Raw genomic sequence first — 12899 nt, forward strand, 5'->3', positions numbered from 1 at the left:
GGGAGGGGCCGGGCGGGCCATTGGGTATCTTTCCCGTGGACGTGGTGACAAGCTGGGAACAACATGAGAGGAGAGGGTGAGGCAGGAAACCATCTGCTGGGAGCCAGGGGCTGAGTTCATACGGGAAAGAATAAGAATAAGACTTGGGACAGTTTTCAAAGTCTTTCTGAGGAAGCCCAGATGACCTTCTTTTCTGGGTACCGTCCCCACTTTTGTTCTTCAGTCTTCAATGGCAAAATGTGCTGTTGGCCCAGAGAGGTCCGCTGAGAGCAGCTTTGCCAGAAGGGAAGGCACCCCCGAGGCGCAGACACCCGGGGAGCTGCCCAGCCCCAGAGGTGCCATGCTTAGGATTCAAATGATGAATTCACAAAGTTCCCACGCACCAACGTGCCAGGAACAGGAACAGTCATTGCGCCAAAAATCGAAGCTTTCATCACTTCTTTCCCTTCAGCACTTGATCTTGATTATTAAAAAGGACCTGATTCCTTTTGTCTTGCACAAGCTCAATTTCCCATCTGTATCAAGGGCTGAGACGTCTGGTATCAATGAATGAATTATGTAAATCATAAGACGTGAATTTGATTTCACGGCTCAAAAATATTTAATTAATCCAATACAAATATAAATAAATAAACCTAAAACATGGAAGTTTCATCAAAATCTGAAAAAGATCCATGAATAGGATTTCTTCAGGAAAGAGCTGAGGGACATCAGCCAATAGTGTTAGCTTTTCAGAAAGATTGTCTGGAGAGAGAGAGAGAGAGAGAGAGAGAGAGAGAGAGAGAGAGAGAGAGAGAAAGGCCATATCCTATTCCATTTGGCCATTAGTAATGGAGATGACCCTTCTAATGTGTGTGTGTGAGCACATATATGTGAGAGGGAGAGAAAAGGAGAGAGGAAGAGGGGGAGGGAGAGAGTTCTGGGGTGGGGGACTGGCATTGATTCTGGAAGGAAAACGTGTAGAAGAAAACAAGGATCTAGTTGAGGTTTAACAGAGTGTGAAGAGGCTAGTACAGCTCTAATACAGCACCTCCCACCACCACCACCCAGTGATAACCAAAGGAAATGACAGTATTACTGTTCTCACACTTCCGTGGGCATTTTTTTAAGGCAAAACACACCACTTGGGTGATTTTTCCCACTGCTCAAGTCCTTTAAACATATTTGCTGAGTGGCATTTATGTAATTTCTTTCCTCTCTTCTAACCAAATGTCACTTGGAGAGAGGAGAGAACAGGACACAGAACTGAGGGAGACATCATGGTGTGTGTTCCAGACATTGTTCCCAACCTGATGTCTGACTCCCGGGGCGAGGGGACTGCAGGAAGCAGCCAGAGGACATGCTTGCGAGAGGACTCCGGGAGACGTGAGGACCGGCTCAGTAGGGCCTGGTGTTTGGGAGACAAGGTGTGGCAGGGGCTAGGAAGCAGCCTTCGCCATGGGGTGAAGCATCCCTCCAGCATAGCGCTGAGACCTGGAGGAAGAGCATGAGGGGACCACCCCCTCGCTGGGACAGCAGCATTCTGTCCCCGGAGAGAGAGCCAGCGTTTGGGACATTCTTGGGCATGTCCCTCCAGAGATGTTTTACTTGTTCAGGATCTCAATACATGTTCACCGAGCAGCTCTCAGTGCCAGCCAGTCTGTTTTCTGAGGACACTGCCCTGAGCAAGAAGCAAGGGCAGACGACAGCCATAAGAGACACAGAGCAGCACACAAGAAACGATGCCCAAGCTCATCTGGGATACCCGCGGAGACGTCCAGAGATAAGTGGATGAAGGGAGGCCGGAGGCCTGTGGTTGTGGGTTGGAACTATGCAAATGAGGACATAATCCAGTTAAATTTTGGTTAATAGTCTCACTGTGACCCCATTGGTATATGTACACTGGTGGATATATGCATGGAACGGGTGGAAGGAAATATACCAAAGTGGTAGCAGTGGGATTATGAATTATATTTTATGTAATTTTGTATAATTTATATAATTTTATATATTACCTAACTCCCAAATATTCTAGGGTGGAGGTACATTATTATCATTATTATTATTATCATGAACAAAAACTTTTGGTCAGGGAGGAGATAGTATTGCTGTCAGTAATTTAAGTTGCTTCAGAGAGTATGATTACGTTGGGAAACTCTGATCCTACTGAAAATTTGAAGAAAGGTATTTCATGATAAACTTACCAAAACAATGGAGTAAAGTGAAATGTGTTTCTAAATATAGAATTGACCAATTTCACAGCAGCAGATTTGTAATTCGATATTTAATTTGATTGAGGCTTTACTCTTTCCAGCAAAGTAGATTTTACTCAAAATGAAAAAGAAGAAGGCAATTACGTACCTCTTTCTGGGAACAATCATACAAATAAGCTCTGTGATTTCCTAGAAGATCAATTCTACATCAATAAATTGATAATTAATTGAACTCTCCAGACAATTCAGGAGCTCAAATGTCACATCTTAGCCCTGGTGATTCTATAAAAAGATGAAATGGTTTACATGTGTGGCTGTTCTATATCCTATTACCATAATTGAGTACTTTCTAGCTCATTCTTAAGGAGTTCCCCTGGATACATATGGATTTCAAAAGTTTAATGTTATCGCTAACGTAACCGTGTATCTTAATGTTTTATATATATTAAAACATTAAGATACATAATGGAGAACTATAATTCAACCTACTATCGTATACAGTTGAAATTCCTTTGTTAATCAGGAACAAAAAGCAACAAGACATTTTATCTCATTTCCGCCCCTTCAGGCCCAATTACAATAAAAAAAAAAAAAAGATTCATTTTCCTAAAAGCAGAGTAAGGAGACCTTATGCCAAGCATGTCTGGCCTGGATTGGGGAAATAGAGAAGATACAGATACACAGCCAGCCCGGAGGGGCCAGGCTTGGTTGCAGCATAAAAACGAGGGATCAGCACAGGGACCCCAGAATGTGGAGAGTCTTCGAAGACTCTGGAAAGAGAAGTGATGGCACTGATGTACAGTGTTGTCCCCAAATGGGTCACACATCATTGCTAGATGATGACGATGATGTTAGAGGCCACTATGCACCCACATCCCTAATCCCAGAAAATAAACTTGAGTGCTGATTTGGGTGAATCACACCTCCACCAGCATTCATCCAAGGCCTTCAGAGAATTGTCAGGGTTTACTGTCCACCAGGGCATGCTCACCACGCTTCAGAAGCCCGGATGGTTCCAGCAAAAAGAAAGGATGTGCCAGGTGCTCCTGTCATGGCAGCGTACATACATGGGTATGTATGTCTGCTTTGTCCCCATTGGTGAAGAGGTAACCTTGGAAGTGAGGAAGGTCATGTTACCTAGGTCGGGCTCATGGAGAATCTCTGATGCATGACAGACCTTCCTTTGTGTCCGTGCTCCCTTTCAGAGGCCCTCTGAGAGGCTCTCCCGGGAAATCGGAAAGAGGATTCCAGAGGGGCATTGCAGACCACAGCCAGTCTACAGGAAAGCTGGGCCATTTGTTCTCCCTACCGCATGGGAAACGTGGGAACTCTCCAGTCAGGCTCCCCGGGAAGCCAGGCAGAGCCAGTTGGAAGACATGAGGCACTGGGGGAGCGCTCCCCACCCTGATGGAGATAAACCAAGTTGGAGTCTCAGTATACGTCTGTCTTGCCAAATGAGCTGTTCTGCCTGAGCAACGTTCCAACAGCCTTATTGTAAAAATGCACACACTTTTCCACATTACAAATGCTATACAGCTGAAAGACAAGCCCTTCGGTGATGGTCAAATCACACCAGAGGATGGGAAGGACATGTTGAAAATATAATTCACCATATCTATGAACTTGCCAAACTTTTCTTATTGTTTCCATTCTCTCCTTCCCCCCCCCCCCCCAATCTTTCAGGGGGGAAACAGAAAAAATATGCTTTGGTGTTTAAAAAAGAGAAACTTGAGGAGACTGGAACTTGGACAGTGAACACACAATACAATACACAGATGATGCATTATAGAATTGTACACCTGAAACCTATATAATTTTGTCAACCAATGTCACCTCAATAAATTCAATAAAAATATTTTTAAACAATGTAAAATTATTCTAAATAACAAATTACTTTAGAAAAAAAATTTTTTTAAAAGAAACTTGGGTCTAAATAAATAGTTCTTTTGTTTTCAAGGGAGAAAAACAAGTAGAAAAATGATTGAAATACACTTGTGGAGAAGGAGAATAACAGCCCTTTAAGGTAAAATATGGGGGACGCAGTATAGTCACATGTCAGGGAAAAAATTATTTTGACCTATATTACCAAGCTAAATTCCAAAAGTTGTCTAGAAAATAAGTTCTCTAGCACACTCTTCAGATGCTATTCTCTGGTACTCGCCAATGGCATCATCAGGATTTGGGTCTAATCTATTCGGTTGGGTTTAGCAATTCCCATATGGAAACTCTCTTAGGTAGAATGTTAAGTCTGTCTAAAGAAAAGGATGGCCTTGCAGGTGTGGTTCAGTGGTTGAGCGTTGACCTATGAACCAGGAGGTTATGGTTTGATTCCCAGTTAGGGCACATGCCTGGGTTGCAGGCTCGATCCCCAGTATGGAGTGTGCAGGCAGCAGCCGATCAATGATTCTCTTTCAAAGACACATTGATGTTTCTCTCTGTCTCTCTCTCTCTCCCTTTTTCTCTGAAATAAATAAAATGTATTTAAATAATAATAATAATAATAATAATAATAATAATAAGAAGAAGAAGAAGAAGAAGAAGAAGAAGAAGAAGGAGAAGAAGAGCCCTAGCTGGTTTGGCTCAGTGGATAGAGTGTTGGCCTGCGCACTGAAGGGTCCCTGGCTCAATTCCAGTTAAGGGCACATGTCCAGCTTCTGGGCTCGGTTCCTAGTAGGGGGCATGCAGGAGGCAGCCAATCAACGATTCTCTGTCATCATAGATGTCTCTATCTCTCTCTTTGTTCCCCTTCCTCTCCGAAATCAATAAAAAAATATTTTTTTTTTAAAGAAGAAGAAAAGGGTTAGGGAAAGGAAGGCAACTATATCCGATGCCAAAACTCAGCTCTGCCATTTACCAGCACGTGTCCTTGAGGAAGTGGATTAACCACTCTGAGCTTTGGCTTCTTTATTCATGAACTGATGACAATAACAGTGCCTACCTCGCTAGGCATAAAGATGTAGGTAAAGCAGTTAGCACTTACCTGGTATATGCGTACACATGCATGCATCAGCAAACTATGGCCTATTCGTTTACTATTTGTAAAACAGAAATAATTCCTCACCCGGATGTGAGTTGGTTTATTTGCAGAGGTGAAATGTCCTTCTCTGATCTAAAGTTGAACTTCCAAACTGTACTAAGTCATACAGAATAAGCTAAAAATTATGCTTTTGGGTTTGGAGTGTATGAAAATAGCCACCAGATTTTAACAAACTGGAGGTTTTCACCATTAGTTATTTTGACTATATATTCAGTTTAAGATACATGTATTTTATTATTTTCTACATGGTTCTGAGATTGGGAGCATCTCAAACTCCAGGCAGCATTTTATAGTCAAGTTACAAAAGCCGGACAAAGTTTATAAGGGGAATGTGGACACCATCTTAGCACAACAATATGACCGATGCCACTATAATGTCACCAAAATATGTGGGAGACAAATTACTTTCCAAGAATCTACAAGAAAATATAAAATCATCACATTGAAATTAAGCACATGTCACTGGTTACTTACGGATTCTGACATTATAATACGTTGACACAACATGGGAGGTGACAAGAGAAGACAGAAATTCAATCAGCACATGCTTGAGAGGCGTGGACACGTGTGATGGCCAACTTGTTTTGCTTCCTCATTGAAACAAACTGGAATCTTCCTACAACAAGCAACTCCCTACAACAAGCAACTTCCATTTTTTAAGTGTAAGTCCATCAACAGGATTTAAAAAGAAGGAAAATACTAAAGCTTGACCATATAAAATAGGAAACACAGCAGAAAATCCCAGTTGTCCAAGTCAGGGCAGATAGCAAATAAAACTATAAATATAGCTTAAGGAAGATATTGTATAGGTCCTGTTGTTCCCTCATGTTGGAAGTGAGGATAAAAAAATTTTTTTTTTAGCACTAACCCCTTTGGCTCAGTGGATAGACCATCAGCCTGCAGACTCAAGGGTCCTGGGTTCGATTCCAACAAGGGCATGTACCTTGGTTGTGGGCACATACCTAGTAGGGGGTGTGCAGGAGGCAGCTAATGGATGTTTCTCTCTCATCAATGTTTCTAGCTCTTTATCTCTCTCCATTCCTCTCTGTAAAAAAATCAATAAAATACATTTTTAAAACAATTTTTAAATGAGAGAGAGAAAGCACAGGGTGGGTCTCTTGGCTTCAGGGAGCTCCTCCCAGCTGGAGAGCCTTCACACACTCCTTCGTGAGCACCGATGGGGAGCATCTCAGTATTCTGTTGTCCCTGGCAGAATCTCTCTGATCGCTCCTTATCTTCTGGAAATTTGTAGATCAGCTCTGCAACTTCCCCACCCACAGAGAGGTTAACCCTGACCCTCCTTTCTGCTCTCCTCTAATTCTGAGCTCTTTCTTTTTCTCAGTTCATCTCTTCAGAGAGAGCTTTCCTCGGGAGGGTGTGTGCCCTCACTTCCTGCTGTCCTCATTTTCAGAGCTTACAGTTATGTCGTCTTTTCCACTCTCTGTTCTCTTTCAGATACCCCACAGCTCCCCTGAGCAAGAGTGCTATTATTCCCAATTTACTCAGGAAATGAAGACAGACTCACTATTTGTATACATGATCCATTCCCACCTCTTCCCTGAAAAAAGGATAGTACCCTCACATGTAGAAGTATCACCTAACAAACTTTCTCATGTAAGCAACACCTACTTCCTTTTGGATACCAAAGCATCATTTAATATTTTGTAGGAAATCCATCTCAAAAATGTATATGTCATAAAGGATAGTCAATGGAATTTAACCATTTCTTGAAGACACAAGGTTGTCACTAAACGCATCTGTTATTTAATGATGATGTAATGTAGTTTTTGCTTCTTTGCGTTAGGAATTTCCCGCCTTATTCTTTTAATTGGGCTATCTACTGTTGCCTCTTATTTAGTGGGCCTGCCTCTTACAGTTCCATTTCTATTTCAAATCCCCAGAGTCATCTAAACCAAAAATTAGATAACATGTTCATTTTTTTTTAATGTATTTTATTTATTTTTACAGAGAGGAAGAGAGAGGGATAGAGAGTTAGAAACATTGATGAGAGAGAAACATCAATCAGCTGCCTCCTGCACACCCCCTACTTGGGATGTGCCCACAACAAAGGCACATGCCCTTGACCGGAATCGAACCTGGGATCCTTCAGTCCACAGGCTGACACTCTATCCACTGAACCAAACCAGTCAGGACTAGATAACCATGTGTAGTAAGAACTGCATGTTAGATTAGGTTAAGAGATGACATAGAAATTAATGTTAACAGGTTTGGTGCAGCCCTTAAAAAAGATATTTCACTTCTCAAAGAAAACATTTTCATCTTACTTTCCATGCAGGGCCACAGTAAAAAAAATCTAAACTTTAGATTAAACTAGATATTGTAAAGTTTGATTTGCTCTTACATTCACATCTGCCCAACTTATTACATTCTTCAGTGAATTATCTGCAAATAGGTCTCTAGGCAGAGTCATCATCTACAAAAATATTACCTTTTTTTGTCTAGTGTTATTGGTATTATTTTAAATCACAGAAATTTGGACAATCTATCCCAGATCCCAAAATTATTTTGAATAATAGTTCAAAAAGAAAAAGAAAGACAAACAACAACACAGTATCAAAGTTGATAACTAGTGCAAAAACATCATCTCTAAACATTATTCACCATAAAGAGATAGTAAATCTGGTTTTAATGTTAACTAGCTACATGAACTTAACTAAGTCATTTGACCTACCTAGTCCAAATAGTCTACTTTTTGTTTTTAATTAACTGACATATTGAACATTTTTAAAGATCCACTCAGCTCCCAGCTATCCTGGCATTTCAAATATGGTTTGAAAAGCCAAATCTATGAAATGGGTGACATCTAGTGGCTTCTCAGTTTATATGCATCCTAACTAGCCAACAATTCCCATGAAGTCACTATCGATAACTACAATCTCATGCAAAACTAGGCAAATGCATTATCTCAGTGTGAAATACAAAGTTATATCCTAAACTAGAGGCCCAGTGCACAAATTTGTACATGGATGAAGTCCAGCTGCCCACCCTGAAGAGGGCCAATCCTGGCGAGCAGGTTGGGGGAAGGGGATGCGGGAGATTGGCCAGCTGTGCAAGAGTAGGCCTTCCTTCCTCCTGGGACCCGGGCTGGCTTTCCTATGGCCACCAGCAGGCACCTGGGACCTGGGCTTCCCTCCAGCTGCCCATCAGCATCCAGGACCTGGGCTGGTCTCCCTCTGGCCCTGGCTTCGTCCGGAAGGATGTCTGGCCTAATTAGCAATTACCCTTTTATTATTGTAGATAGGAAATATGAATTATCTTCCTTTAAGTACATATAGAATGCACAATCTGAATGGCTTATAAAGAACAACAATTTATTTCTCACAGACCTGGAAGGTGGAAGTCCCCGATCAAGGCGCCAGGGGATTCACTGTCAGGTGAGAGCCCCCTTCCCAGATGGCTCTTTGTGCTGCATCCTCATATGGCAAAGGGGTAAGACGAGCTCTCTGAGGGCTCCGTTCACAAGGCCTTTCCTCTCAAGACTAATCACCCGCACAGGGTCTCACCTCCTAATGCCATCGCATTCTTTTACCACTACCCCATCTCTCTGTGGACCCTCAGGGACACACAATTTTAAACATCTGGCAGGTTTTTTTAAAATACATTTTATTGATTTTTTTACAGAGAGGAAGGGAGAAGAATAGAGAGCTAGAAATATCGATGAGAGAGAAACATCGACCAGCTGCCTCCTGCACACTCCCTCCTGGGGATGTGCCCGCAACCAAGGTACATGCCCTTGACTGGAATTGATCCTGGGACCTTTCAGTCCTCAGACCAACGCTCTATCCACTGAGCCAAATAGGTTTCGGCTAAACATCTGTCAGTTATGCTTTGTTTTTCACGTGCTGGTATTAATCTTCATTTGTAACATTGTCATTCAGCAAAGAGGAATTAGAACCGGGATTCCAATTACCCTACACATAAGACAGGAAAATAATTAAGATAACCTATTCAACTTGAGAGTCTTTAGGAACAATTAACTGATACATGTATGCTAAACACATGCAGGTCATTGACCTCCGGGAATGATGCAATGGCTAATATAGTGACATAGAAAACAATGTCCACTCCTTGGTTAGCTTTATAAGTAACATGAGGACAATATTCTTAAATATTAAAATTAAAATTTATAAAAGATACAGACATTACAATCCAAACAACAACAGGAGTGCCTTCCTATGCTTTCATATGACAGTCTGTGACTGCAGGAAATAACCTCGTGTGGGTAATGCAGTTCAGAAGAATAGGAGAAAACACAAGTTTTGGAGATAAATAGACTTGCTTTTGCTAACTGTATCCCTTTAACTAAACCACACTAAGCCTATTTCCTCAAAGACTGAGGTACCCTGCAGAATAATTACGAGGATTAAATGAGTTGCCCAAAAGCAGCAGTTCTTATTAAGATGAGATTCGCACCTGGAACAGAGATGTTCCACAGGAGCCTCCTGAGATGTAAATGACCATCTGCAGTCAGAGGACCCCTGACTGGTGAGAGACCAAAGAAGTATTGCTTCTTGAGCTCCATGTTGAGATAAAAGAAACAAACCCCAGAGCAGGAGAGGACCAAGAAATATAGGTAGACAATGGAGAGCATTAGAATACAGCAAAATTCATTAAGCCTCTCACTTACTAGCTCTGGCATTCCCCTTATCTGCTCCTTTCTACACAGACGAGTACAAGTGTTTAAAATAAGAAACACTTTGGACTTCAGTTCAGGCTCAAGCTGGAAGAGAGTGGGTGAGACGAGTTGCATCTCACAATCCATCCTGGGAGGAGAAAAACCTCTGGAAAGAACGTGGCTTCTGGCATCTTGAGAAGAGAGGGAAGTATGCTGAGTCCTATGGGCCTGCACAGAAAAAGGGTGAGGTGAGAAACTCTGAAAATGTGGCTCATCACTGCAATGAGGCACATTAAGGTCTTCAACATTTCATTCATTTCCAAGGGAGTTGTACACCCAATATGTGATCTAGATACAAAGAGCAACTGTGAATTTGCGAAGGTTTCATGCTAGGCATGGAGAGATGGCAAGGTTTAGATGAATCTGAGGGGTAAGGGCATGACCAATGAGCAAAGATCAGGACACAGAAAAATAATGTCAGCTCTCCTGGGATACATCCATTTGTTTGGAATTGATGAGAACAGAGAAGGAAGATGAATAGGAAAGTGACTAGAGTGTAAGCTGTGAAGGTGCTTGAATGCTAGGACAAAAACCACCTTTGTTCTTGTCAATGAAAAGCCACTTCAGGTTCTCAGCAAATAAATAAATAAATAAATAAATAAATAAATAAATAAGACAACAGTGAAGTTCATTCCTGGAAACTCTTCAGGATAATTTCTAATGAATCTGAGAGGGTAATTAGCCAGAACAGTCATTCCTCAAACATAATTAACATTTACAGCCCTTGGCGTTTATGAAGTACTTTTCATACATCTACTTTCATTTTATTCTCCCAACAACTGCCAGAATCATGGGTTAGTCTTAACCCCATTTTACAGCAGAGAAGCATGAATGTATCACACAAGGGCCCAACAGGGAACAGAGGGCAAACTCAAATTAGAGTCATTTAAAGAGGGTTTATTTACAAGGGGTTATAAAAAGATGGGGAAGTGTAGAGGGTCAGAAACCTGGGGCCAATAATAGTGGGAAATCTGTAACCACTCCCAGGCCAGGCGGGGTGAGGAGGGTGAGTTCACAGGAACCTAGGAGGAAAGAGGTGTGTAAAGAGGATTGCCGTGAGATGAGCAGTGACCGTTGGTAGTAAAACTTCAACAGTCCAAGGCAGCCTCCTTCCAGGGAAGAGCCAACGGAATGAATACCCTGGTTTTGTTCTCTGCCCTCCTCTCTCGTGTTAAAGGTCCCATAATGCCAGGGGTCTTAATCCAGCATCTAGAAGGGTTCAGGAATCTGGAGAAGGTGCTGTGGAAATTAATCAAGAGTCCAGAGATGAAACATAATTTTGAAGGCATTTGGGAGGCCACAGGAGCTTGGCTAAAGAAATCAAGTTTTCTTCTCTCTCTGGACCCCTTGCTTTTTATTAACACAAATTGTCCTAAGGCAATGTAGATGTACACATCAAAGGCCAGGGTTTAATACACAGAATCCATTGTCAGATTGGTGGAACTACCTCCAGCTGTTCAGTTGTTTGGCCAGCAGGAGGCAATAACATGTAGACTGAAATGCCCTCAGCTGTCTGGCAGTAAGCAATCCTTTATGCATCCTTTTCAGGTTTGGGGAAACGCCCTCAGCCACATGATTCAGCCCTGCTGACATGCTGGAATTGCCTTCCTGCAGTCCCATTGGCTGGAAGGAACTGGAAGCCAAAGGCAAGGAGCCCATTGATACAGGCTATACCTTTCCCCCTCAACATCCTCTCTGTCTTCCATCCACAAGAAAAATTTATATCCCCAGCACAAGAACACATGAAGTTCCTTAAGAGTGTGTGTCATCATGGGTTCATGTTGATTCAAACACATTCCCTCGTGAAACCCAAAGTTAGCCACTCTGGGTGTCCTTCATATGTGACAGAAGGAAAAGTTGGGAGAAGGTAAAAGAAAGGGAAGAAGTGAAATGAAACAGCTGCTACAGTCCACACTTCTTTCTGGTCACGAGGGCTAGGTTCGTCATCACAGCACCAAGACCCGCTTCATGGGTGCACAACCTGTGGGTGGTGGTGGTAAATATATAAACATTGCTTAATAACCTGTTGCTCTCTGGACCTGAGATCTGTAGGATGCTCCCTTTATTTGCTTAGGCCTAAATGTGCCCGTGATAGAAGACCCCTCCTGAACACCAGAGGGCGCTGTGCCACTGAGATACCAGCAACTGCTTTTTTTTTTTAATAGCTTCTACATTTTTGCATCACATTCAACCTTTCAGAAAAGCCTTCTGCTTTGTCTTTTGGCAGTTCTTGGGCCAGCACCGGTTCCTAGGTTGAAAGAGAATAAGAGGTGAAGAGAAGCTTCTAGAGACCAAGATGCAGAGCAGTAAGAACAATCATAATTGCTAGCCTGCACTAGCAAATTCAGTAATCTCAATCTTTCCGGTCTTCATTATCCCCACTGAAAATTAATACACGATTCAGGCAAACATGTTTAAAGAGCACAATTAAATTGTTTTCTATTAGGAGGTAAAATGAGATCCCATTGATTATCGTTATAATGATTTTGGCCATTCTAGTTAGAATCGTCAACTTAACTCAACTAAAATTGTATGTATCTCCTAGAAATTTTAAGAATACACACCAAGTACCACCATTAATATACTCTTAACATTAACCGTTTCCTAAACCTAATTAGTATAGGGGTTTGGGGTTCTTTTTCACAAATACAAATTAAGAAGTAATTTTTATTTTTTAAAAAAATTTAGTCGATTTTATTGGGATGAACATACAGATGTCAGGGGTACAGTTCTATAACACATCCTCTGTATGTTGGATTGTTTGTTCACCATTCCTGGTCAAGTCTTCTATCTCCATTATCCTCCCTTTTCCCTCTTCTACCTCTCTGTAACTATGAATTTTTGCTTTTTGTTTTTATTTTAGAGAGGAACATTTTTGTTAGTATTTTAGAGGGAAACATTGATGTGAATTGATTGGTTGCCTCCCATAGGCACCTCAACAGGGGACTGAACCCAGCCCGTATGCATGTGCCCT

The sequence above is a fragment of the Pipistrellus hanaki genome (assembly GCF_964339955.1).
Source record: "Pipistrellus hanaki genome assembly, chromosome: 4".
In the NCBI taxonomy this organism is placed as follows: Eukaryota; Metazoa; Chordata; class Mammalia; order Chiroptera; family Vespertilionidae; genus Pipistrellus; species Pipistrellus hanaki.